This window comes from Nicotiana tabacum, chromosome 22, assembly GCF_000715075.1.
Source record: "Nicotiana tabacum cultivar K326 chromosome 22, ASM71507v2, whole genome shotgun sequence".
Classification (NCBI taxonomy): domain Eukaryota; kingdom Viridiplantae; phylum Streptophyta; class Magnoliopsida; order Solanales; family Solanaceae; genus Nicotiana; species Nicotiana tabacum.
Window position 1 is genome coordinate 10268347 of NC_134101.1, and position 27796 is coordinate 10296142.

The 27796-nt window shown below is 39.5% G+C and overlaps 1 protein-coding gene across 6 annotated transcripts in view; it reads right to left on the reverse strand.

Annotated features, from left to right (window-relative positions):
* The window catches only part of LOC107787489 (uncharacterized), a 44770-nt gene extending 26307 nt beyond the window's left edge, over positions 1-18463 (reverse strand). For 3 of the 6 annotated variants that reach the window (XM_075244260.1, XM_075244259.1, XM_075244258.1), the window contains exons 1-4: positions 18291-18454; positions 17177-17436; positions 13231-13323; positions 13048-13148 (exon numbers count right to left, since the gene is read on the reverse strand). The gene's annotated coding sequence lies outside the window, so the exon portion shown is untranslated. Of the gene's footprint in view, positions 1-13047; positions 13149-13230; positions 13324-16909; positions 17013-17176; positions 17437-18290 lie in introns of all 6 variants that reach the window. The other 3 variants (XR_012705078.1, XR_012705077.1, XM_016609069.2) reach the window with 3 other exon arrangements.
* Between the last annotated feature and the right edge of the window lie 9333 nt (positions 18464-27796).

The following is a 27796-nucleotide window of genomic DNA, read 5'->3' on the forward strand; positions in this document are numbered from 1 at the left end:
AACTAGGCTAAATATCACACACCCAATCACAAACAAGCCCTAAATTAAACACCCATTAGGCACCAACACTAGGGTTGGGTCACAACCCTAGCTAAGAATTTAGCTACTCATAGATAAAATTGAAGAAACTAAAGAAGAAAATAAGATTAAACTCATAATAGATGATAAAGGGATGAAAATATAATGTTAAAATGATAAACTAATACAAAGTTTCCCAAAGCAGTAAGTAAAAAATGGCTATCTACTTTTTGAAGTTCAAACTTAACCTAATTTTGACAAAAAGACTATTTATACACAGCTAAAATTATCGCACAAAATTGCCCCTGCTGAGGTTCTGTGGCCGCACAATTCTGTGTGCGGTCCACACTTTAAATTTGGACTTGACATAATGGACTTCTGCGGCCGCACAATTCTGAGTTGCGGCCGCACTTTCTTCAGATTTTGCGGACTGTACATTTCTGAGTGCAACCGCACTATTGAATTTCAGCTTGACATAAGAGACTTCTGCGGACCGCACATTTTTTAGTGCAGCCGCACTCTTGAATTCTACGGCCGCATAATAATAGTGTGGTCCGCATTTCTTCATAGACCCAGACTTCCATCTCTCTAAACCTCATCTTCTGCGGCCGCACAATAATTGTGTGGTCCGCACTTTGCAAATAAATTCTGTCAGAGGTCTTTCATAGTCTACGGCCGCACTCAATATTGTGTGATCCGCACTTTGCTCTTTTTGCTTTGTTTTAGTCCTTGTCCAAAAATACTCCTTCTTGAGTTGATTTTCATCTCTTTGACTCATAATCCAATACTCCTGCAAGAAAGCACATTTCATCAGTTGTCGGAAATACCTTTAAGCATTTTTTTAGCTAAAACGAAAGTAAAAGAGTGCAAATAAGTAATAAAAATCCCTACTTATCAGTTTCTTAGACAAGTGTCAGAGGATTATTCGTAAAACAGGTATTATGGAGACTAGTGGGGTCTCGTTCACTACTTTTCAGTTCTCTGGGGTTGCCTTCAGTTGGTGGGAGGCTTATGAGAGGCGCTGACCGGCCGTTGCAGCACCACTCACATGGAAGAATTTCTCCGTTCTCTTCTTGGAGAAGTTCGTGCCACAGTCTCGTAGAGAGGAGCTGCATAGATAGTTTGTGCAGTTACGTCAGGATGACATGTCTGTGATGTAGTACGAGTGGTTTTTTGAGTTGGCTCGTCATGCAGTTTAGTTGGTTCCCACTGATAGGGAGGGGATCAGGAGGTTCATTGATGGCCTCACATATCATCTGCGGATGCTTATGACTCGAGAGAGGGTATCTGGTGCTACTTTTGATGAGGTGGTTGACATTGCTCGACATATAAAGATGGTCTGCAGCCAGGAGCAGGTTAAGAGGGAGGCCAAGAGGTCTCGTGGATTGGGTGGTTTTAGTGGTGTTCCTTCCGGGGGTCAGTTCCACCACAGCAGGGTTCGTCCTTACAAGCATGCTCAAATGACTCGACCAGCTCATCGTGGTGCATCAGTTAGCCACGGTTCTTACATTGCTCGCTCAGGCCAGTCTTCATTCAGTGCACTACCAGCGCAGAGTTCTCGACATGCCTCGTCCGCTCAGGTTTCTACAGTAATTCCTCGGGGTATCAGGAGCAGCAATTCCTTCAGAGGAGGGGTTGTTTCGAGTGCGGGGAACTTGGTCATATCAAGAGAGACTACCCTAGGTTGTTAAGTGGTACTCCATAGTAGAGTTCTCGGCCGATGGCAACAGCGCCAGCAGCTACATCACCAGCTCAGCCAGTTCGGGGTAGAGCTCAGTCAGCTAGAGGTCGTCCTAGAGGGGGAGGCCAATCAGGTGGCAGTCAGGCCCGATTCTATGCTCTTCCTGTTGGTTCCCCAAGTACACGCAAGTATACGTGATTGTCAAGTAATAAAGTGACTCGAAAGTCGGATGTCGAACCCACAGAGACTTATATTGATCGTTAACTAAGCAAACTAAAATTAATTAATTGTCCAAAATAATTAAGAGATATTTTTCTATTAATCTACTATTACGGAAATTAAACAAGTAACAACTAAATTATCAAGAATGCAAATGTGTATGATGAGATTTTACTTCAAATGAGATGCAAATTCCAGGGTTGTGGTCGGTTTATCAATCCTAATAAATTTAATAATCACACTCGTTAATCCAGATTATCTATGGTTACTAATTAACCGGATTGTTTATAGGAATAGCATGTTCCCACAATACTACTGGCTTGCCCACAATATATCAATCATATATTCTTATGGTATTGAGTCTATCATGAACGAATATAATATGGTGTTCAATTAAGCAAGACTGTTAGGTATATTCTTATCCTAACCGCAAAATCTTTCCCCAAGTCACAGGTTCAGAAACAAGCTCTCTCTAATTCTACTCTAATCTAAACACGGTTTTTCCAAGCATAACATAAATAGTAAATAGAATTCAACTGCTGGCCAAACAATTAAGCAATTATACACAGAATTAGAGAAACAACCACAAGATGATAATTCGAATTAACGAAGATGTAATTAATAAACGTTAATAATCATGTCAACCACAACCCTAGAACTAGAGTGCTTAGCCACTCATGTTCGTAGTAACAATTTTCCAAGTATTTTGCATAAACAAATTACAAAGAAAAGATAAGGGAATGAAGAACTCTATGATTTTCTCCTCCAAAAGTTGTTCCACGTGATGTTCTTACCTCCGGTTGCCAAAAAACTCCCTTAAAAATGATGTTTAATGACTATTTATATGTGTAGGGAAACGACCTAGACGAACTAACCTAGTCCAAAACAAAATAGGAGACAAAATAGGCTTTTAAAATCCGGAACCCCCTCGCTACAGGCCTCGCAGCGCGAGGCAAAATGCACGCCCCCATCTCGCTGCGGACCTGACGTTGCAAGCTTCACAACGCGCCTCCTCTCGCTGCAGACCTCGCCTCGTGAGGTAAAACGCAAGACATGAGTCTCGCGTCGCCTACTGCTTCTTTGCTGCTTCGTTTCTCATTTAGCTTAGGAGACAAAATAGGATATGGAATGTGATGCATATATTAGGGATATTCCGAGGCAAGTAGAAGAGCAACATGATGAACTCAAAAAAGATATGAAAAGAATGAGGGCAGCAATCACAAAAATGAAGGCCAATATAGAAGAATTAAATGAAGAGAGGAGTACCAACAAGAGAAAAGTTTTGAAAATGAGGAGATTTTGAGTCAAACTTGGCTGGTGGAACAAGCTGAAAGATTGGAAATATATGAGACTCAACGTGAGAAAATTACAGATGGTATAAAAGACTTAATAGAAGGAAGAGCTGGACTGGGATAAGAGATCGAAAAATTTGGCATTGCTATTCACGACTTGGGAGCTCAATTGATTGCAAAGGTTGATGCGTCTAACGCCCAACAAAATAGTAAAGAGTTGTGTGAAGTTGAAATAGGAGCTTATACGCCAAATTGAGGAGCTAAAAGTGGAGAGTCAATCATTCGAGCATATGTTTGTTGATGATGCCCATGTTGAGAAAAGTACACTAGAGCCATGTGAGGAAGTAAATAATATTATATTTGAAGACTCTAATGTGTGTACATATGAGGATGAAGATATTGACGCAATTCTAGAGTTAGGGCGCATTGGTCCTCATTCCATCAATTTTTCAACATTGTGTTTGGATGATTATATGGGAATTGAGTCATTCGAGCCTTTGGAGGAGCCAACGAACGAGGAACAAGGTGCTTACATTCTGGAATTTATCGTGCCACAGAGACATAATTACATACCTCATCTAAAGACCAATAAGTGTAGAGTGAAAAACTTATTGCTTGGCCTGGTTTTCTTTGTAGCCCCACCGAAGGAGCATAGCCACAAACTGGATGCCCTATTGGGGGCTCAATTCATAAGTTCTAGGTGGAGGCAATAAGTGGTTCAAGTCGTGCCGCGACGTTAAATCGGGCACTTGTTGGGAGGCAACCCAGCTTTACTGCATTTTTATTTTATATTATTTTTGAAGTGTTATTTTTGTTTTGTAGGATTATGAGCATAGAAAGAAAAGTCATTGGAAGAGTGCAAAAGCGAGCTAGATAGTGAAAACTAAGTGTAGGGTGCCCACACAAAGGACCATGCTTGGAGAAAGTTTGAGTACCCGTAAGCCATTATTGCTTCGGCCTTTGGCCTTTCAGGGAGTTTTTTGCCCACCCTCATTATTGTTTTGCTTTATTTGTGCATTGGGGACACTGCACTCTTTTAAGTGTGGGGTTGGAGAATTCTCTAGATAATTAGTAGTAGGATGTAGAAAAATATTAACTTCTTATTTTTGTTTTTGGAGTTGTGTAGTATTTTAGGAGCTACGAAAAATTTGAAAAACAAATCAAAAAAAAAGTAGAAAAATTAGACTTTTCCCGACAATGGATCAGCTAGAAGGTTTTCTTGAGGGACTTAAGTCTAAAGAAAAAGGACAAAAAGGTTTTCTTTGTAGGTAGTGTAGTAATTCCCCCTTGGTTTTTATTTGGGCCGCGGTTCTTTTCCAAGGATTTTGTTTGAACCGGGTGTAGTTAGTTTTAGTTTTTTAGGAGTAGGAGCCATTGTGAGATGAATTGAATTGAAGCAATATCTCTTGACTTTGTTAGGCCTTGAGAATAGTGAGTACTTTTGTTCTGACATTTAGGCTCAGTTTTTGACTCTTGTATAAGTACCTTAAATCGTATGATCTTAACTTTGCTTAACTATTTTGACTAAAGTATCTTGATGAATCCAATCCTGAGTGAATTATGTGTCATGTGTGTGTGAGGTTTGGGTGTTATTATGTGCATTGCATTTGATGTCTAGAATTTGCCCCGTGTGTTTGCAAAGCGAAATAGTAGTTTTGTTCAGTCTTAGAAGTGATATAGACATTTCTTTATTGAGCCAGATATATGCTTTTACCCACCTAATTGTTATGTATCGTAGTTAACCCTTTGAGCCTGTAATCATGTTCTTTGGCAACCACATTACAAGCATTACCCATTTGGTTGAATTAACTATTTATTTGAACCTTTTCCCCTCTCATGAGCACTTGAATTGTTATGAACTTTGTAAAAGTTAAAGTGTGGGGTTTGGTTTGGTTTTTGAGTGGAACTAATGACATAAGAAGAAAGGTGCACTGTCTTGAAAAAAATAAGAGTCACTTGAATTGAAAAAAAGAAAGAAAAAAAAATAAAAATAGTTGTATTGTTGTGAAAAATATTCCTTGATAGTGATGACTCTTGATGTAATTGTGCTTAAAGAAGTATAGAGTTAATATACATTAATGTGAAGGTGGAGTTATGGTTTGACATAAGTATGAGTTTGAATGTTAAAGTGTATGTATTAAAGTGCTTAGGGAGGTGTAGTCACTCTTATATCCAAATGTATCCTACCCGACCCGCAGTCTACATTACAACCAATTAAAGTCCTACTTGATCCTAGACTGAATGAGCTCGATTAGTAGAGTAGTACATTATGGGCAAACCTATGGTGCATCTTTTGTAACATATGAATATTATTTCTGAGAGTGAGTGAATTCTTCCTATCTTGAGTTCCTAATTGTTCTTAAATTTTATTACGTGCGGAACTACTCTCTTCTGTTGTGTGAGGGCACTTGATTCATGAAGGAAAAGTAATGTCCTGACCTCTATGTTAGAATAAGTAAGTAAGTTGTGAATAATGCATGATACTTGCGAGTCAAATCTTGAGGTGAAGATGTTACACCCTTGTGCTTATTCTATTTTAAAGATTCTTGGTGTGATGAGTTAAGAGAATTGTTTAAAAAGGTCGTGTCTATATAAAGCGTAGTTTGATTGCTCGAGGACGAGCAACGTTTAAGTATGGGGTAGTGATGTTTGGCTATAATTACATATTTTTAGTGCATTACTTACCTTACATTTTGGGACTCTAATGCTAAACTATACTATATTTCTGCTTAATTGAGTTTATTTTATGTGTAGGTACGTTAAAGATGAAATTGGGATCAAAATGAAGATTTTATATGTATTTTATACACTACAAGAATGGTTCATGAGTATTTAATTCTTGGACAATGATTGAAGGTTATTATTATAAAAGAATACAAAAGAAAGAAATAATTGCAAAGGAAAAAGAAAGAAAACAAGAACGAGAGAGTTAAGCTAAATGAGAAACAAAGCAGCAAAGAAGCAGTAGGCGACGCGAGACTCATGTCTTGCGTTTTACCTCGCGAGGCAAGGTCTGCAGCGAGAGGAGGCACGTTGTGAAGCTTGCAACGTCAGGTCCGCAGCGAGATGTGGGCGTTTTGCCTCGCGCCGCGAGGCCTGTAGCGAGGGGGTTCTGGATTTTAAAAGCATATTTTGTCTCCTAGCAATCAAACTACACTTTATATAGACACGACCTTTTTAAATAATTCTCCTAACTCATCACACCAAGAAGCTTTAAAATAGACTAAGAACAAGGGTGTAACATCTTCACCATGGCGTTGGCGATGCCGGATTTGTCACGGGTTGAGTGGCGAGATTTTCTAGACTATGTTTCTAGTAGAGTGATTTCTTACTTGAAGGCCCAGCGAATGGTTGGGAAGGGTTGTTTATCTTATCTCGCATTTGTGAGGGATGTTAGTGATGAGACCCCTACTATTGATTTTGTTCCGGTGGTGCGAGATTTCCCGGATGTGTTTCCTGCAGACCTATCGGGCATGCCGCCTGACAGGGATATTGACTTTGGTATTGATTTGGTGTCGGGCACTCAGCCCATTTCTATTCCTCCATACCGTATGGCACCGGCTGAGTTGAAGGAGTTGAAGTAACAGGTTCAGGAACTCCTTGATAAGGGGTTTATTAGGCCTAGTGTTTTACCTTGGAGTGCACATGTTCTATTTGTGAAGAAGAATGATGGTACTATGAGAATGTGCATTGACTATTAGGAGTTGAACAAGGTCACAATCAAGAACAAGTATCATTTGTCGCATATTGATGATCTATTTGACAAGCTTCAGGGAGCGAGGGTGTTCTCCAAGAATGATGTGAGGTATGGGTATCACCAGTTGAAGATTCGGGACTCGGATATTCTAAAGACACACCTTTCAGGAACCGCTATGGTCATTATGAGTTCCTCGTGATGTCTTTTGGGCTGATAAACGCCCCAGCATAGTTCGTGCATCTGATGAATAGTGTGTTCGACCTTATCTGGATGCGTTTGTTATAGTGTTCATTGATGATATCCTGGTGCTCTCATAGTCAGGAGGAGCATGCCCAGCATTTGAGGATTGTGTTGCAGCGGTTGAGGGAGGCGAAGCTTTATGCCAAGTTCTCCAAGTGTGAGTTTTGGCTCAGTTTAGTGGCGTTCTTGGGGCACGTGGTGTCCAGTGAGGGTATTCAAGTGGATTTGAAAAAGGTAGAGGCGGTTCAGATTTGTCCCAGACCGTGCTCAGCTACGAAGATTCAGAGCTTTCTTGGTTTGGCTGGTTATTATCGTCGCTTCGTGCAGGGCCTCTCATCTATTGCATCGCCCTTGACCAAATTGACCCAAAAGGGTACTCCTTTCAAGTGTGAGGAGAGCTTTCAGAAGCTCAAGACTCCCTTGACCACAGCTTCAGTTCTAGTTCTACCATCAGCTTCTGGTTCTTATACAGTGTATTGTGATGCTTTTCGGATTAGTATTGGGTGTGTTTTGATGCAGGAGGGTAGAGTGATTTTTTATGCTTCGCACCATTTGAAGACTCATGAGAAGAACTACCTTGTTCATGATTTGGAGGTTGTTGCCATTGTTCATGCGTTGAAGATTTGGAGGCACTATCTCTATGGTGTGTCTTGTGAGGTATTTATTGATCATTGTAGCCTTCAGCACTTGTTCAAACTAAAGGATCTAAATTTGATGCAACGGAGATGGTTGGAGCTGCTAAAGTACTATGATATTACTATTCTGTATCATCCGGGAAAAACCAATGTGGTGGCCGATGCCTTGAGTAGAAAGGCAGTGAGTATGGGTAGTCTTGCATTCATTCCTGTTGGTGAGAGACCTCTTGTAGTTGATGTTCAGTCCTTGGCCAACCAGTTCGTGAGATTAGATATTTCGGAGCCTAGTCGGGCTCTAGCCTATGTGGTATCTCGATCTTCCTTATTTGATCGCATCAGAGAGCGCCAGTATGATGATCCTCATTTGCTTGTCCTCCAGGACAAGGTTTAGCACGGTGATGCCAGAGATGTGACTATTGGAGATGATGGGTGTTGATGATGCAGGGCCGGATATGTGTGCCCAATGTAGATGGGCTATGGGAGTTGATTCTTGAGGAGACCCACAACTCGCGGTATTCCATCCATCCGGATGCCGCGAAGATGTACCAGGACCTGAGGTAGCACTATTGGTGGAAGAGAATGAAGAAGGATATAGTTAGGTTTAGAGCTTGGTGTCTTAACTGTCAGCAGGTAAAATATGAGCATCAGAGACCGGGTGGCTTGCTTTAGAGAATAGAGATTCCAGAGTGGAAGTGGGAGCGAATCACCATGGATTTCGTAGTTGGGCTCCCACGGACTTCGAGGAAGTTCGATGCTATTTGGGTGATTGTGGATCGACTGACCAAGTTCGCGCACTTCATTCCAGTGGGTACTACTTATTTTTCAGATCGGTAGGCTGAGATTTACATCAGAGAGATTGTTTGCCTTCACAGTGTGCCAGTTTCCATCATTTCAGATAAAGGCACGCTGTTTACATTGCAGTTTTGGAGAGCCGTGCAGCGAGAGTTGGGCACTCAGGTGGAGTTGAGTACAACATTTCAACTTCAGACGGACGGACAGCCCGAGCACACTATTCAGATATTGAAAGATATGCTATGTGCTTGTGTCATTGATTTCGGGGGTTCATGGCACCATTTTCTGCCACTCGCGGAGTTTGCTTACAACAACAGCTATCAGTCAAGCATTCAGATGGCTCTGTATGAGGATTTGTATGGGAGGTGGTGTAGATATCCGGTAGGTTAGTCTGAGGTGTGTGAGGCTAGGCTATTGGGTACTGACTTGGTTTAGGATGCTTCGCACAGCGCAGTCTAGGCAGAAGAGCTATGCCGACAGGAAGGTCCGCGATGTGTCTTACATGGTTGGGGAGAAGGTTCTGCTGAAGGTTTCACCCATGAAGGGTGTTATGAGATTCGGAAAGAAAGGCAAGTTGAGCCCTCGGTTCATTGGGCCTTTTGAGGTACTTCATAGGATTGGGGAGGTGGCTTACAAGCTTGCCTTGCCACCTAGCTTGTCGAGTGTGCATCCAGATTTCATGTTTCTATGCTTCGGAAGTATATCGGTGATCCATCTCATGTTTTGGATTTCAGCACGGTTCAGTTGGATGGTGAGTTGGCTTATGATGTGGAGCCGGTGGCCATTTTGGATCGGCAGGTTCGAAAGTAGAGGTCAAAGGATATAGCTTCAGTGAAGGTGCAGTGGAGAGGTCAGCCTGTTGAGGAGGCTACTTGGGAGACCGAGCGGGAGATGCGGAGCAGATACCCACAGCTATTTATGACTCCAGGTAAGTTTCTAGATCCGTTCGAGGACGAATATTTGTTTAAGAAGGGGAGGATGTAACGACCCGGCCAGTCGTTTCGAGAGTTATAGTCCCGTTCCCCCATTTTCTGCTCCTTTTGTGCTCTACAGTTGTTATATGACTTACCGGGTTGGTTGGTTTGGGTCCGGAGAGATTTCAGAGTGAATTGAGACACTTAGTCTCTTAATTGAAAGTTGACTAGATGTTGACTTATGTGTAAACGACCTCGATTTGAATTTTGATGGTTTTCTTAGCTCCCTTAGGTGATTTTGGACTTAGGAGCGTGTCTGGATTGTGATTTGGAGGTCCGTAGTAGAGTTAGGCTTAAAATGGCGAAAGTTGGAATTTTGGTAAGTTTGACCGGGAGTTGACTTTTTAATATCGGGGTCGGATTGGATTTTCGAAAGTTGGATAGGTTCGTGTTGTCATTTGTGAGTTGTGTGCAAAATTTGAGGTCAATCGGACGTGATTTGATAGGTTTCGACGTCGTTTGTAGAATATGGAAATTTCAAAGTTCATTAGGCTTGAATCCATGTGCAATTCATGTTTTTGATGTTGTTTGAAGTGATTTGAGGGTTCGACTAAGTTCGTATGATGTTTTGGGACTTGATGGTATGTTTGGTTAAGGTCACAGGAGTCTCGGGTGGTTAACGAATCATTTTTGGACTTAGTTTGTAAGCTGAAGTTTTCTGGTTTTTCCTGATCTGATATCCGCGATCGCATTGTCTAAGTTGGTCGCTAATGGAGCTTGCCCTATGCGTTCATGAGTGAAGGACCGCGGTTGTGTAGCCTTGAGAAGTTGTGTAATGCGAACGCGTGGGCTAGGCCGTGTTCGCGAAGAGGAAAAGGGGTAGGAGATGAGGCCACATGTTTTGTTCATCGCGAACACGTAAGGTCGTTCGCGATCGCGTAAGTCAGAGGGGCGGTGCAACACGTTCGCATGGAGGATTCCGTGTTCGCGTAGGCCAATTTATGGGGGCAGGTTATTTGTTCTTCGCGATCGAGTGACTTGGTCCGCGATCGCATAGAGGAAAGAACTGGGCAGTATAAAAAGATTCAAAAACGAGGGTTCCGGGAAAGTTCACATTTCTAACATTTTTTAGAGAGGTTTCGAAGGGATTCTTCAGGTAAGTCACTTGTGGTTAAATTTCTTCAATAATTATGTTTTCACATTGATTTTTCCACCTAGTTGGTGTGTTTTTGAGGTGTAATTTGGGGGATTGACGCTAGGGAATTGGAGAGTTGATTTTGGGGATTTGAATGGCCATTTGATGTCTGATTTTGATAAATTTGATATGGTTAGAATTGTGGTTGAATGGGCTTTCAGGTTTGTGACTTTTGTTGAATTTCGAGACATGGGCCCGGGGGCCGAGTTTGAGCCGATTTCGGATTTTGAGCTATAATTTCATAATTTCTTGTAGAATTGATTCCTTTAGCCCGTATTGATTGCATTGTACTGCTTGTGGCTAGATTCGGGATATTTGGAGGCCGATTCATGAGGCAAAGGCATATTGGAGTAGAGTTTTGCTCGAATTGAGGTAAGTAACAGTTTTAAATCTGGTCCAGAGGGTATGAAACCCCGGATTTATGCGTTATGTGATGGTTTCGAAGGTGACGCACATGCTAGGTGACGGGCGTGTAGGCGTGCACCGTGGGAATTATGACTTGGTCCATTCTGTGAGATTGAAAGGTTGAATAAACTTGTTGTTAGCTTTATGTTCTCCATGTGTTATAGAAATTCGACTATAAATCATGTTAGAAATCATATTTAGGTTATGTGATGGTACTGTAGGGACCCACAGAGGCCATGATACTAGTTGAATTACTTGCTAATTGCTATTTGCACTCAGTCGTAGTCTTACATGCATATTTTACCTCAGTCTTTGTTATTCCTTGTTGATACGTTATATCATTTTTGTTTTGGGCTGATTTCCATGATTACTGAGAGCCCATAAGACTAGAGAGATTGATCACTGAATGAGGTTGAGGGTCTAATAATGAGATATTGATACCATAGCATATGAGTTGTCCGTGCGGATCCAGATATTTGTATTATAGCACATGAGTTGCCCGTGCGGATCCTGATATGATACTATAGCACGTGAGTTGTCCGTGCGGATTATAGCGCTTGGGCTATAGAAGCTCCTCCGGAGTTTGAACACCCCCAGTGAGCGCAGATACCTATTGAGTGTGAGCAGATGAGGGCTAAGAGTCGAGTGATGAGCTATTGACAAAGACTAAGTGATCGTTGCCCTGAGAGGTTGTATTTGATTTCATTGTTGTTGTACATAGCTGCTATATGTCAATGTTTTTGAAATTTCTGGAAGATTTTATATCTGGTTTTTACTTGAACTTGGCCTGTATAAACTGAATTGACATAAATTGCCGGATTTGAAAGCATGCCTACTTTCTTGTTGAGATTTCCGAAAATGAACTATAACTGTGTAGCTCGTCACTATCTTTCAGTTCCTTATTTATTGTTACTTACTGAGTTGGTTGTACTCACGCTACACCCTACACTTCGTGTGCAGATCCAGGTATTTTCGGACATGATGGGCGTTGATATCGTGCACGGTTGATCTTCTGAGATTTATGAGGTAGCTGCCCAGCGTTCGCAGTCCTTGTTTCTCCTTGCTTATCTTTTCTTTATTTGTAATTTGATACAGACTCTCGTAGATATTTCTTTTCAAGACCGGTGTTGTATAGATGCTCATGAGCTTAATGACACCCCGATTGGGGAATTGTTTCGGCAATTGTGATTTAGGTTTTACCCCTTTTTTTTTATGGAAACTCTAGTTATTTAAAATTTCTCAATTCATTTCTGTTAAATGTTGGAAGTATTTTGGAAAGTTCGGCTTGCCTAGTACCACGATAAGAGTCATCATGACAGGTTAGGATTTTGGTCGTGACAAATATACATCGCCTTCCCAAGCAACACTATGAGGAGGTTGCCCAATAGATCTCTCACTATTGCCCACCCTTTCATTTGTCATTTCCTGGCCATAGAATAAATAATAAATCTACTTTGGAATGCATGAACAGGAAAAAATGCACATTGACAGAGTCATCGAACCACAAAAGAGGGAAATTATAGTACAGAAATAGACATTATATACATCTTTGAAAGATCGAGGAGAAGTTCAACTTATTGAAAGTTTGAAAGTCTGGAACACAAAATATTTTTTCTTAGGGACAATCATAGCAACATGGGAGTTGGGAGTTTATGCCTAATATCTTTTAATCAAACTTTCAGGTATTGTAAAAATGTATTATAGAAGACCAGTTTATGTAAACATTCAATTGCTCCAAAAACTCAACAGAATTTATATATGGAACCAAAAGATGATAAATTCAAGTCACCAAAATAAATAAATAAATAAAAAGTAATATATTTTAAAAAGACATTTCTTTAAGTGTCAATTAATCAACAACGAATTGAAATATATAAAGAAACATGAATAAAAGCCACAATTATTTTCATGTTCCAACTGTTTCCCAGTTTAGAAAATGAAAGAAAGAAGAAATCTTACGATTGTCTTGGCAGAATCATCATCCATTGGTCAACCATCCTTACGTTTTTATGAGTTAATATGAAAATTCCTGCTTGTGTAGGCTCTTTCCCATTTACAACCTAATATGATTAAAACAATGTCAGATATGCGTGGCAAATTTATTTTTAAAATATTATTGTTTGTAAATTTTCACAAGTTTACCTGCTCATTCATCAAGGTAGCAATACTTTTGGATCCTCTTGCGCGAGGTCTCGTTTGCTTGGCCCTGTTATTTCTATTTGTTTGTGTACGTCTCTGTCATTGAAACATAAAATGATATCTTATAATTACAAATAAAAATTGTGCATAACTAAAATCAAAACGCTATAAAAATAAGCCAGACTAGGAGTGTTTTCAAGCTTGATTCCTTAGCTTTATTAGAAAGCCAATAAGAGACAAGACCACTCCATTGATCCCTCGGTATGCGACTTGGTCTATTTTTTAGCAAAGCGTCTTTAGTCTTATATTTTTGCGCATACTCATGTAACGACCTGATCGGTCGTTTTAAGAGTTATAGCCCCGATCCCATATTTACTGCTTCCCTCGTATTTTTTCTGCTTATGTGACTTGTCGGGAGGTTTTGTTCGTAGTTTCGGAGTGTTTTGGGACACTAAGTCCCTAAAACGGAAGCTTAAGTACTAGGATTTTGACCGTAGTTAGAAATGTGTGAAGACGACTCCAGAATGGAGTGTTGTCGGTTTCGTTAGCTCCGTGGGGTGATTTTGGACTTAGGAATGTATCTGGATTGTGTTTTGGAGGTCTGTAGCTAAATTAAGCTTGAAATGGTGAAAGTTGAATTTTTGAAAAGTTTGTCCGGAAGTGAACCTTTGATTATCGGGGTCGGATTCCGATTCCGGAAGTTGGAGTAGGTCCATAATGTCGAATATGACTTGTGTGCAAAATTTAAGGTCAATCGGACATGGTTTGATAGGTTTTGGCATCGGTTGTGAAAGTTTGAAGTTTCAAGTTCATTAAGTTTGGATCAGACGGTGATTCGTGCTTTTGTTGTTGTTTATGTGATTTGAGGGCTCGACTAAGTTCGTATGATGTTTTAGGACTCGTTGGTATGTTGGGTTGAGATCCTGGGGGCCTCGGATGGTCAACGGATTTGGAATTGATTTTGGAAGATGGCTGAAGTTCTGTGATCTCGTGCATCTGGTTTGCTTATACGCGATCGCAAGAGGTAGTCCGCGATCGTGTAGGCTAAGGTGGGCAGAGGAAGGACTTGTTCTTTACGTTCGCGACAGGAGTATGCGAATGCGTATTGGTGTGAAGTGGTGCTTTGCGAACGCATGGCAAAGGTCGCGTTTGCGTAGTGTTAAGGAGGCTAAAGTTGGACCACGCGCTTTGCTCATCACGAACGCGTGGGGTCGTTCGCGATCGCGTAAGTATGAGAGCTTGTGCATCGCATTCGCGTGGAGTTTTCCGCGTTCGCGTAGGGTTAAATTCTGGGACAGCGAAGTTGTGCTTCGCGGTCGCGAGGCTATTTCCGCGATCGCGATTGAGGAATCACTGGGCAGTTATAAACATTTCAAAACGAGGGTTTAGCCATTTTTATCATAACTTGAGATAGAGCTCAAATTTGGACAAAATTTTGAGTGATTTTCAAAGGCATCAATTGGGTAATGATTCTTCACTTGTTTTTGGTTATATCCCACTAATCTATCATTAATTCCATCCTTTAGTTTCGGATTTAGGTTGAGAAAATTGGGGAAAATGGAAAAAGTTCTTCAAGCAAATTTTTGGGTTTTGATTGAGATTTTGACATCGGATTTGAGTAATTTTGGAACGAGTGAACTTGTGAGTGAATGGGTATTCATATTTTGTGACTTTTACCGGATTCCAAGACGTGGGTCCGGGGAAGTTTTAGAGTTATTTTTGAATTTTTTGTTAAAGTCTTGATTTCATTAATTAGCTTAGTCTATTGTAGTTGTATTTATGATATGTAATTGTGTTTGGTTAGATTTAGGTCATTCGGAGTCGAATAATCGAGGAAAATACATTCTTACGGATTGATTTGAGCTTGGTTCGAGGTAAGTGGCTTGCCTAACCTTGTGTGGGGAAAATCCCCTTAGGATTTGGTACTGTTTTAATATGTTAGCACTGTGTACGTGAGGTGACGAGTGCGTACACGAGCTATTTGTCGTAAAACCCAATTTTTTACTGAGTAGTAACCTGGTTTCATCTTAATTGAGTTATACCAACATGTGTAGTTATCCTATTTAGTCTAATATCATATGTTTACGTGCTTTAACTGCTTATTTGAACTATGTGCAGCATGCCTAGTTGATTTCCTGCTTTTCCTTGATCTTTATCAGTCTTAACTATAGAATTCTTGTTATTAACTGTTGTATTTATCGGTTTGAGTTATGTGTTTACTTTTGAGACTACGAGGCGGTACCTTAGGAGATCTCTTTGCATATTTACTTTGGGACTACGAGATGGTATCTCGGGGGATCCCCCGTTGTTTATCCATGTGTGTTGTACTACTATTTTGCTGTGTTTTTCTTTTAGTTAAATTCTAGTCTCTTATTATACTGCTTCATTCTCCTGCTTTATTTATTATACACCAGTGGGCCCTGACCTAACCAAGTCACTACTCGACCGAGGTTAGGCTTGGCACTTATTGGATACCGTTGTGGTGTACTCATGCTACTCTTCTGCACATGTTTTGTGTGCAGATCCAGGTGCTCACTATCAGCCACGTCATCAGTGAGCAGTGACAGATTGGAGATTTCAAGGTATATCTGCCGCATCCGCAGACCTCGGAGTCCCCCTCTATTCTCCCCTATGTCAATTACCTTATGTACTTCTTTTATTAGACTCTGGTGTATAGAGATACTAGTTTTCTTCTGTAACTTGTGACTTATGATGTTCCAGATTTTGGGAAGACATTGTATTTCTAGAGTATTAGTTATTGTACATGCCGAGCGGCATTGTTACCAGTTGTTCAGTTATCTATTGCAGTTAGTTGTTAAGTTTTACTTTTATTTTTGTTATTTTCGCAATCTTTTAGGCTTACCTAGTCGTAGAGATTGGGTGTCGTCACGACGTTTTATGAAGGAAGTTTTAGGTCGTGACCACTCAGCATTTAAATCACACTTGTAATCTTTCCAATTCTTTCCTAGTGACTTTAAGATCCATGCTTCTCCACGTTTTGGGATAGAGAACTTCCGGAAAAAATAAAAACCAACATTTAGAAGATCACATCATGCATAAAAGATTGAGCTTTTTCATATGTTAAGATCAACTGTAAGTTTTGTTCGACTTGATTAGATTTTGTTTCTTAATTCTCTTTGTGGCATCAAACTGTTTTATATCCTCGTCCGAGAGGCTACAAAGACCTGAAGTATAATTCACATCTCCTTGTTACAACCTTTTAGCTACCAGCATTGGAATTTAATATTCTCGACCAGCATGTGGGGCACTTAAAAATATTAACTTTCACTTTCGTCGGGTCTCTCTACTCCAAAGAAGAAGAGTCTGCTAATAAGCCACACCAGAAACAATCAATTTCACAATGATTGTTGTTACATTGATCTCTGGTAGAGTTGCTACTGTTATGTGGTTACCATAATCCTAGCAACTTTTTAAATTTCAGCTTTAAGTAACAGCATATGCAATGAAATAATATTGTGCCTAATAGTTATTCATATTCACTTTACTACCTTCCGAAAGTTATGGGTTCTTTCATTAGTATGTGCTTCTAATTTATCATGGTGCTCTGTATAGGAAATACTGCATATAAGGGCAAGCAGTGGAACAAAGCCGTGAGCTACTACACAGAAGTAATAAAATTGAATGATAAGGCCACGTACTATTGCATCAGATAGCTGCTTACTTATAATTGGGATAGTTTGATAAAAAATCATGTAGAACTACTTCTTCAGTGCTTGACGGTCTAATGTTTTTACTGAGTAATTTCACTTGCATCTTTCGACAACCTGAAGAGAACTGTACTGAAGCAATTTCACTTGATAAAAAGATATCAGGAGAAATTTAATTTTTGGAAATGTGCAATCGATATGATATTAAGTGAACTTTATTTTTGAGTTGTAATGTAATCTATACTACAAAAGCAACAGATTGCAATACTAAAAAGTATTACCTGAATCGTCATTATGTTGAATCTAAATGCCACCAGCAGAACTATTCGACTCATTAGATTGACCATCATGTGCTTGGGCTTTAGAGTAATTCTGATCATCCATCAACTGCTCAACATATGGTTGGGCTCTAAAGTAGTTTTGACCATCCATCAATTGCTCAATATAAGATCGCACATCTTCATCATTATTTTGTTCAATTACCAGTCGATTGCGACCTCTAGTTTCCATAGTTCCTTTCCAAAATGAAGAAATTATCTAGCTGCATTAAGTTATACTAGTACCAGATTAACTCCAACAGATCAGTAGGTCACATGCAAAACAGGAGGAAGCATCACCCTCATCTCAAGCTGTGAAACACAAACAAGTAGCGATTCGTACGTACAAACAATGCCTTGCGATATAGATAGTTCTAGAGATAAGAGGTATTGATACACCAGAAAAAATAATTGTCCGATGATAATAACACCTTACCATATTGTAATGCAAGGCTACAACCAACAAATATAAGTAAAAAAATCACAAAGCATTCACTCAAACATCCAGTGATCAACCAATACAAACATAGAAAATACATAGATGACTAACATGCATCTTCTATAAAATGACTTAAATTGAAAGAAAAAGATTTATTTATTAAAAGTTCTGAACTATTGATCCAGAATATAGGGGAAATAAAGTTAAATAACTATAAGAATAATTCCATTTAAAAAACGTATGCTATAAAAGTTAATAATTTATTTAATTCAAACAATGCCATAGATTCGTCAATACTAAATTAGAAAAGATATAAAGATTTTACTCATTCAGTGAATTGAACTTTGACAAATCGAACCCATAGACCCAAGTAGTAAGCAATTTTCATCAATCCAACACCCACACAATCAAACACTACAGATTAGAGAGAGAAACTTATTGACGGGTTGCGATTTTGGTTGCCGGTACGATTTGTATACTATGAGTTTTTTCAATTAAGTTTATTCCTAACCTTTTTGTAGTCTTTAGGTAATTCCTAGACCCAATAATTAGCAATTTTTAACCCAACACCCATACAATAAAATCAAAGATAGAGAAAGACCCATACAATAAAACATCAAAGATAGAGAAAGAACTTACTTGTTTTGGTTGAGAATGTGGTCGGCAATTTTTCTCTTAAATGGCTTACGGATGAGAGTGTATAATATGAGGGTTACTTTTTTGGTTGAGAAAATGGCCGGCGATTTTTCTCTTAAATGGCTTGCGAAGAGATTGAGTAAGGGGTTTTCAGTTAAAGTAATGCATGTCCTTTGTTTTTTGGGTAGTCTTTAGGCTAAATTGATAGATTTAGGCGGGAGATGATTTAGCGGAAAATAAAAATTGAAGGCAATATTAAGAGTAAAAATAATAGCTTTACTGTTTATTCTCTTGAATGGCCATTAAAAGTATACTAATTACCGGTTAATATTTATTGACCGCTAATATTTGTCTTCCGTGAATAAATTAGCGGCAATAAGTTTATTGCTGCTAAATAATTGCCGCTAAATCCCCTTTTTGTTGTAGTGTCTATGAAACTCCAGCGTGGTTAATGTGAACAACTCTGTTAGAAGGAACCAAGAAATTCATGCTAACATTGAGATACGCTCTATAAATACCACTTGGTTGTTTTCTTCCATATATGCGAGCACAAAACTAGGTAATAGAAATACCTTATGAAATAATATTGAAAAATACATGAAAGTTCTTGTCGAAGGAGAGGGAGCTCCATGACTTGTTGATTTGATGAGTGGTTATGAGTTTCTGCGTGTTTCTTTCATCATCGGCAGTGTATGAAGGTTTTAGAACGAGGTTTTGTTTGATATGAGGTTTATTACCAGTACCGGGTTTATTTTTAAACAGCTACGGTGATTAGTAATTATTGTTATGAGCATTTGAGTTATGTGGTATATCATGTGATTATGTCTTGGGTTATGGTTATGGCTTGATGCAGCTTGTTCAGACTTATACAGTGCGTAGATGCGAGATTCGGGTTTGTAATAAATTTCGGATGTTGGAAATTGGATTATGTGGTTTACAGACTAAGGTTAAAGTAATGATCTTCAGTTATGTTGTGTTGTCGGTCCTATATACAATAGGTTGACGTGGGATCACCCCCTGGCTATGTGCATGGTAAGGTGAATAGCGATTTGAAGGTTTAGGAACAACTCTTGGCACGTTCGAGGACGAACGTATGTTTAAGTGCGGGAGAATGTAACGACTCGACCGGTCATTTTGAGCATTTGCACTTCGCCCCGATAGTTTGGGGGCATGAGTAACTCCGTATGATATACAAGAACTTGTGTGCAAAATTTGAGTTCATTCCGAGTTGATTTTGATATGTTTCGGCGCGAGTATTTGGATGTCGAAAGTTCATTAAGTTTGATTTGAGGTGCGTTTTGTCATTTCGATATTGTTATGCGTGATTTGAGGCCTCGAGTAGGTCTGTATTATATTGGTATGTTCGTACGGGATTGCGAGAGGCTCGGGTGAGTTTCAGATAGGTTTGATCTGTGTTGCGCTCGTTTTTCTTATGTTTCGACGTCGTTTCTTCAAGCATAAATGGTACCACATTAAACAAATAAGCTCCGATTTTTGTTTTGATTGAATCATTAGATCTGTATCGTAATTACGCAGCCATAGAAAAAAGAATCGTCGAATTTGGGCATCGTATGAGAATTTTATTGTCATTTTACTAAGAATTGGGTTGCCAGAATTTTCAGATTAATTACGAAATTGTCAGTGACTTCGTATTTAAAAATTTGCACTATTTTTAAATATTTAAACCACCATATCTCTTTCATTATAAGGTTAAATGGAGTGATTCAAAATCCTAACCTGACTGAAGTTTCACAAGGAATCCATTAGAGGCATCAAAAGCGAGTTTTGGTGTTGAGATGACGCACATGCTAGGTGGCAGGCGTGTGGGCGTGCACCGTGTGAATTGTGACTCCGTTATTTCTGTGGTACTGTGTAGTTACCTGATCTTACCTGTAATTATGAAATTTTTACGTACTTGAGCTATTGAGTTGTGATCCTTGTTATAAACCATGTCTAGAATACATGCTTATCTTGTTGGGGCCCACTGCAGTCATTTCTGCTAATGCGTTATCTGCTTTCATTGTTGTATATACTCAGTCATACGCATTCATGTACATATCATATCTCAGTCTCTGTTACCATTTATTAGCATATCGTATCATCATTTTGGGCTAGTTTCATGGCATTGTGAGCCTGGGAGACTGAAGAGATTGATGACTGAGTGAGGCCGAGGGCCTGAGTGTGAGTGATATTATGGGATCGGGTTGCACGCCGCAACATGTTATATTGATTACATATATGGAATCGGAATGCACGCCGCAGTGGTTATACTGATTTATGATAGCGCTTGGGCCGAAGGAGCCCCTCCAGATTCTGCACACACACTCAGTGAGCGCGGTTGATTATATTGAGGGATGGATCTTCTCTGGACATGGATCTTGTCCGAAGCATTTATATACCTGGAGATGGATCTTCTCCATGGAGCTGGATTTGGCCTTACTCAGTACTGAGTGAGTGATGTTCAGTTAATGTATATATTTCGGGATGGATCTTCCCTGGGCCGGACTGGCAATATACAGTACTGAGTGATTAAGCATGAAGAGTGGAAAGTGTGAGACTGAGTACTCTGAGAGTGTGAGTACTTAAGTTCATCTCTGAGATACATTGCATTGATATGCATACATCACATACAAGCATAGAGATGCATTTTTCTCATGTTGTATGATATCACGTCATTCATGACTTCTGACACATATTGACATATGGGCAAAGAGAGGTATTTTACACTTGCTATTTGAAAAGAAAATAAAACATCTTATTTATTGTTGAAAGGATTTTTGGAAAAAATTTATAGTTTTCAAATTTACTCGTATTTTCTACTATTTCAGAAAAGGACTGGGTTTTTATTGATATACTTGAAAAGCGGAACTATTTTTTTCGGGAAACTATGAAAAAGTTGAGCATTTTATCTCTGAGTTACTTCTTTATTACTTACTTTACGTTGTTAAGAAATGTTGTTGGCTATTAGTGTTGGACACGATCTTTGTTCCAACTCGTCACTACTTTCAACCTAAGGTTATGTTTGTTACTTATTGAGTACATTGGGTCGGTTGTACTCATACTACACTTCTGCACCTTGCGTGCAGATGTTGGCTGTTGATGTTGCTGTGCTCGATGGGAGCTGGAAATTAAAGACGTCCCTTCGTTCCGGTTGTAGCTTCCTCTTGTTCATGGTAGACTTAGAATATAAAATTTTGTTTATATACTTTTCGAACAAATGATGTATTTAATTCATACCAGCTTTGTAAATTCTAATTTTAGAAGCTCGTGATTTGTATACCAGTCCTTGGAAAATGTATGGGATTTAGATTTTTGTTTTTTACTGAATTGTCTTATTGAATTTCATTGGAATTGGATAGTTGTTAATTGACTTACCTACTGGGTTGGTTAGGTATCATCACGACTAGTTGAATTTTGGGTCGTGACAGTAAACATCCTGATTTCATCAATATTGTTCGCGACAGCTGGATGATGAATGACCTAAATAGAGCCCATAATATTCTTAAGGAAAAACTCATTAGTTGGAAGAATAATACTTTTGGCGACATTTTTAAAAAGAAGAAAAGACTTCTTGCTCGACTACATGGCATACAGGCCTCTCCCAACAATCAAAACAACTCCTTCTTAACGAATCTTGAAATGCATCTCCAACAAGAGTACAATGTTATTCTCAAAATGGAAGAAGACTTCTGGAAACTTCGTTTACGTATTAATTGGTGTACTGAAGGGGACGTCAATACTAAATTCTACCACATTATGGCCTCCAATAGAAAACGTCGCAACTCTATAATGTACTTCAAAAATGATAATGGCAACTGGATCACTGATGTCAAATCAATTCTTTAACATACTTTTAATTACTTTGAACAAGCCTTCACTACTTCTAAGAGTGTTACAAAGAGGGTTGTCTTTAAGAACCATACCTCTAATTTATTAATGGTCGATTTAGGAATCCTTGATAGACCTCTTGCAACTACAGAAATCACAAATGCTATCTTTTCTTTTAAACCCTTTAAGGCACCAGGGCTAGATGGGATTCACCCTTTCTTTTATCAAAAATATTGGAATATAGTTGGTAACTCCGTGAAAAATGTTTGTCATAAGGTCTTTGAAACCCAGTCCCTTCCAATTGGTACAAACGATACCTATTTATGTCTCATTCCCAAAATTAACAATGCTAATCACCTAAAAAATTTTAGACATATTGGCCTTTGTAATACCGCTTACAAAATCATTACTTAAATAATAGCCAACAGACTTAAGCCTTTGCTTCCAAACTTAATTGGCCCTACCCAAACCAGCTTTATAAAAAACGGAGAGCTAGTGATAATGCTATTATTATACAAGAACTCCTTAACAATATGCGCACCTCCAATAGCTCTAAATTCGATATGCTTTTAAAAATATATCTTGAAAAGGCTTTTGACAAATTGGAATGTGATTTTATTCATAAAACCCTCAACTTCTTTAACTTCCCTCCAAAAATATCCAAACTCATTATACATTGCATAAGTACTAGCAATATTGGTGTCCTTGTTAACAGTACTAAGACAAAATACTTTAGTCCTAGTAGAGGGATTCGTCAAAGAGATCCTATGTCTCCATATATATTTATCTTATGCATGGAACTTCTCTCAAGGCTTATTGACAATCAGGTGTCACGACCCAAAACCTAACATGTCGTGACGGCGCCTATCGATGGTACTAGGCAAGCCTGACTTTCCCAAAATACTTCAGTAGTTAAATATAAAAGTAATTTAAAACTTTTTCCATATCAGGAATTTTCATTAAAACCAAAGTTGAACTCAGAATAGAATCAGAGTGCGAAAAAACTAGCCCCAAACATCGAGGTGTCACCAAGTCATGAGCGTCTAGGTACTAAAACTAATACAACCAGTGTCTAAGTATCAATACAAGGTAGAAATAAATATAGAAGGAGTGACAAGGTCTTGCGGACGCTGGCAGCTATCTCGTAGTCTCCGGAACTCGATCACGCCTGAACTCAACGGTCTCCGTGCTCAAACATACCTGGATCTACACATGAAGTGCATGATGTAGTATGAGTACAATCAACTCAGTATGTAACAGAAATAAATAAGGAACTGAGAAGCAGTGACGAGCCATATAGGACAGTTCAATTTAATAACTTTCAAAATCTAAGAATAGACAGGAGTCAATACCTGTAACATGAGTCAAATCTGTTGCATATTTACCAAGTTCAAGTAAACCAAATATCAGCTAAATGCAACAACAAAGGGAACAGATGCAACCTCACAGGGTACTGTCACTCAAGCTCTCAATAGCTCAACACTAGACTCTCAGCCCTCAATACACACGCTCAATAGGTACTTACGCTCATTGGGGGTGTACAGACTCCGGAGGGGCTCCTACAACCCAAGTGTTATAATCTGCACGGATAACTCACGTGCCATAGTATAAATATCTGGATCCGCACGTGCTATAATCCTCACGGACAACTCACGTGTTGCACGGATAACTCACGTGCTAAGGTACAATACCTCACAAATAGGCCCTCAGCCTCACTCAGTCATGAACCTCTCTAGTCTCACAGCACTCAGTAAAGAAGGGAAAAACAGCCCAAATCAGAATGCTATAGTGTATCAGCAGGGAAAATAATAGAGACAGAGGTAAACATATACAAGAATCACTATGACTGAGTATAACAACCATAAGCAAGTACATGGCCTAATCATGATTTCTAACATGAAAGGCAGTCAAGTTACTAGTAGACAAGTAATACATATAATCACAAAAAGGCTATTAGACTTTACAGTCTCACTAGACAGACCAAGTCACAATCCCTCACAGTGTATACTCACACGCCCGTCACCTAACATTGGTGTCACCTCCAAACAGTCACATTATACCAAACTCGGAGTTTCATACCTTCAAGACTAGATTTAAAACTATTACTTAACTCAACATTGTAGAAATCCTACTCTAGAATGCCCTTTCCTCTCGAACCGGCCTCCAAATGCCTAGAATCTAGTCACAAACAGTACGAGATAATCAATATTGGATCAAGGGATCAATCCCACAAGAAAACCACTGAAATCTAGCTCAAAATCCGAAATCGGCCCAAACCCTGCCCCCGGGCCCACGTCTCGAAATCCAACAAAAATTACAAAACCTGAAAGCCCATTCACTCACGAGTCTAGCCATACTAAATTTACCAAAATCCGACCTCAATTGCCCCTCCAAAATCCCAAAGTTCACTCTCCAAATCCCCAAGCCCTAAACTCCCAAATTTCCCATTTAAATCCCTAATTAAGTGATGAACAAAGCCATAGATTCACAGAAATTAGACCAATACGAGTTAGAATTACTTACCCCAATGTTTTCCTTGAACTTCCTCAAACAATCGCCTCTCTCCCGAGCTTCTCAAGTCTAAAATTGAAAATGAGAAACAACACCTCGAGCTGGTGTTTTCTGCCCAGCAAAAGCCGCACATGCGGTCCTAGTTCCGCACCTTCGGAACCGCATCTGCGAACCGGGCTCCGATTATGCAAAAATTCATTAAAATCCTGACTCCGCTCCTGCGATCACTTGACCGCATCTGCGGCCACCGCATATTCAGGACCCAAGCTGCACCTGCGATCCAACTGTGCATCTGCGCATCTCAAACTGCTTCTTCGACCACCGTAGATGCGGGATTTCCATCGCACCTGCGGACTGAGCCCGGGTCTTCCTTAGCCTCACCTGCAGCTCTTCCTTCGCTCCTGCGGTTCCCATTCCGCATGTGGAGAAACACCAGTAGCAGCAACTACAACTGCACTTCTCCAACTCCAAACCATTTGTTAACCACCCGGAATTATCCCGAGGCCCTCGGGACCTCAACCAAACCTACCAACAGGTCATATAACCCCATACGAACTTAGTCGAATCATAGAATCACCCAAAATAACATCAAAATACCAAATTACACTCGGATTTAAGCCTAAGAACTTCTAAACTTCCAAATTCCGCAAATGACGCCGAAACTTATCAAACCACGTTCGAATGACCTCAAATTTTACACACACACCAAAAATGACACCACAAACCTACTCCAACTTCCGGAATTCCATTCTGACCCCGATATCAAAATTTCCACTGCCGACCAAAATAGCCAAATTTTCAACTTTCGCCAATTCAAGCTTAATTCTACTACGGATCTCCAAATCACCTTCCGGACGTGCTCCTAAGTATGAAATCACCTAACTAAGCTAACAAAACCATAAAAATTCAAACTCGAGGTCGTTTACACCCAAGTCGATATCCGGTCGACTTTTTCCAACTTAAGCTTCCAATAAAGAGACTAAGTGTCTCAATTTCTCTCCGAAACCACTTCGGACCCGAATCAACCAACCCGATACGATATAATATAACTTTAAAGCACAAAAGAAGCATAAATAGAGGAAACGTGGCTAAAACTCTCGAAATGACCGGCCGGGTCATTACATCAGGTTGATACCATACTCTGGATCTTGTTAAAATTAGTTTTAAAGGTTTTAATTTCTCTCATCTTTTCTTTGCCGACGATCTTAGTTTAATTGGAAAGGATAATCACAAAACATGTCTCTATATTAAGCGTTGTGTAGTCCTATTTACATAAGAATCTGGCATGTCAATAAACTATGTGAAATCCAGAGTAATTTTCACTAAAAAATGCCCCCCAAGCACACTTCCTATTTTGCCAATTTATTCAACATGAAATTAATCTATGAGTTGGGAAAGTACCTTGACTTCCCCATATTAAACCATAAACCAAAGCCCAAAGGCTTCCAGTTTGTCATTGACCAAATGTGTATGAGGCAATCCCATTGGAAATCTAATCTCCTCAATATAGCAGGTAGAACAACTTTAGAAACCTCCACCTTGAATTCAATACCCACTCACCTAATGCAATATACTATGCTCCCTATCAAGATGTTAAACCAAATTGATAAGATTCAAAGGGACTTTATATGGGAAACTACAAATTGCTGAAAAACATTTCATCTAGTGAACTGGAAAATTGTTACACAAGACAAAATATAAGGAGGACTAGGGATTCGTACAACCTACAAAAAAAACCTAGTGATGCTCACAAATTTGGCCTGAAGACTCCTAAATTATCCCTCAAACCCTTGGGCTCAACTAATAACCTATAAGTACGCCATGAAAAAATCTTTTATTAACACTTCTTTTATTTGGTCTCACTCGTAAAGGGTTGGAAGCTTTGCAACCAAGGTATTATGTGGCACCCTTGCAAGACCTCTAATATTAATATTTGGAATTGTAATGACCCGGCCGGTCATTTTAAGAATTTAAGTCCCGTTCGGCGGCATAAGGTCTTGAACAGCTTTGTATTATGTATATTGACTTGCATGCGTGGTTGAGTTCATTTACCGGATGATTCAGAGTCAAATCGGAAGAAGGATTCTAGTTTTGGAAGCTTAAGTGATAAGAGTTGACCGAAATTTGACTTTTGTATAAACGATTCCGGAATGGGTTTTGGATGATTTCAACAGCTTCATATGGTGATTTTGGACTTAGGCATGCATCCAGATTTGGATTTGGAGGTCCGTAGGGTGATTTGAAGCATTTCGGCGAAAGTTGAAAAGGTTAAAGTTTGGAAGGTGGAGAGGTTTGACCAATAGTTGACTTTGATGATATCGGGGTCAAAATGTGATTTCGAGAGTTGGAACAACTCCGTTTTATCATTTGGGACTTGCCTGCAAAATTTAACGTCTTTCTGGGTTGATTTGATAGGTTTCGGCACGCGTTTTAGAAGTTGGAAGATTTGAAAGTTCATAAGTTCGATTCTTGGTGCAATTCAAAATTTTGACGTTATTTGATGTGATTGAGGCCTCGAGTAGGGTTGTGTTGTGTTACGGGACTTGTTGGTATATTCGTACGAGGTCTCGAGTGGCTTGGATGAGTTTCGGATATGTTTAGGTTGTGTTGCGTTTGTTTTTTATGCTTCGTCGTCGTTTCTTCAAGCATAGATGGTACCACATTAAGCAAATGAGCTCCAAATTTAGTTTTTAATAATAATTAGATATGTATCATAATTACGGAGCAATAGAAAAAAGAATCGTCGAATTTGGACATCGTATGAGGGAGTTATGCTCATTTCCGTGTTGGGGAGATTGCTAGTTTCTGGTGTGGTCGCAATTGCGAACATTTGTATCGCAATTACGATGCCCAATTCGCAATTGCAATTTTTTTTTGCAAATGCGACCTTTTCCAGCCCTGTTCTTGTTCGCAATTGCGAAGGATTCAATTGCAAACCCTGGATCGCAAATGCGACATCTGCAGCTTGTTTTCAGCTGTGTAATTCGGGGTTTTGCGTCATTTTGTGATATTTTTAAACCCTAGGTCCGAGAGTGGGCGATTGTGAGAGAGGAATTTCATCTACAATCATTGGATAAGTTCCCTTGATCAATTTCTAAGTATACTTCATGATTTTATTTGAGTTTTAACATCAAAATGGTGAGAATCAAAGTGAAATTTGAGAAAAATTG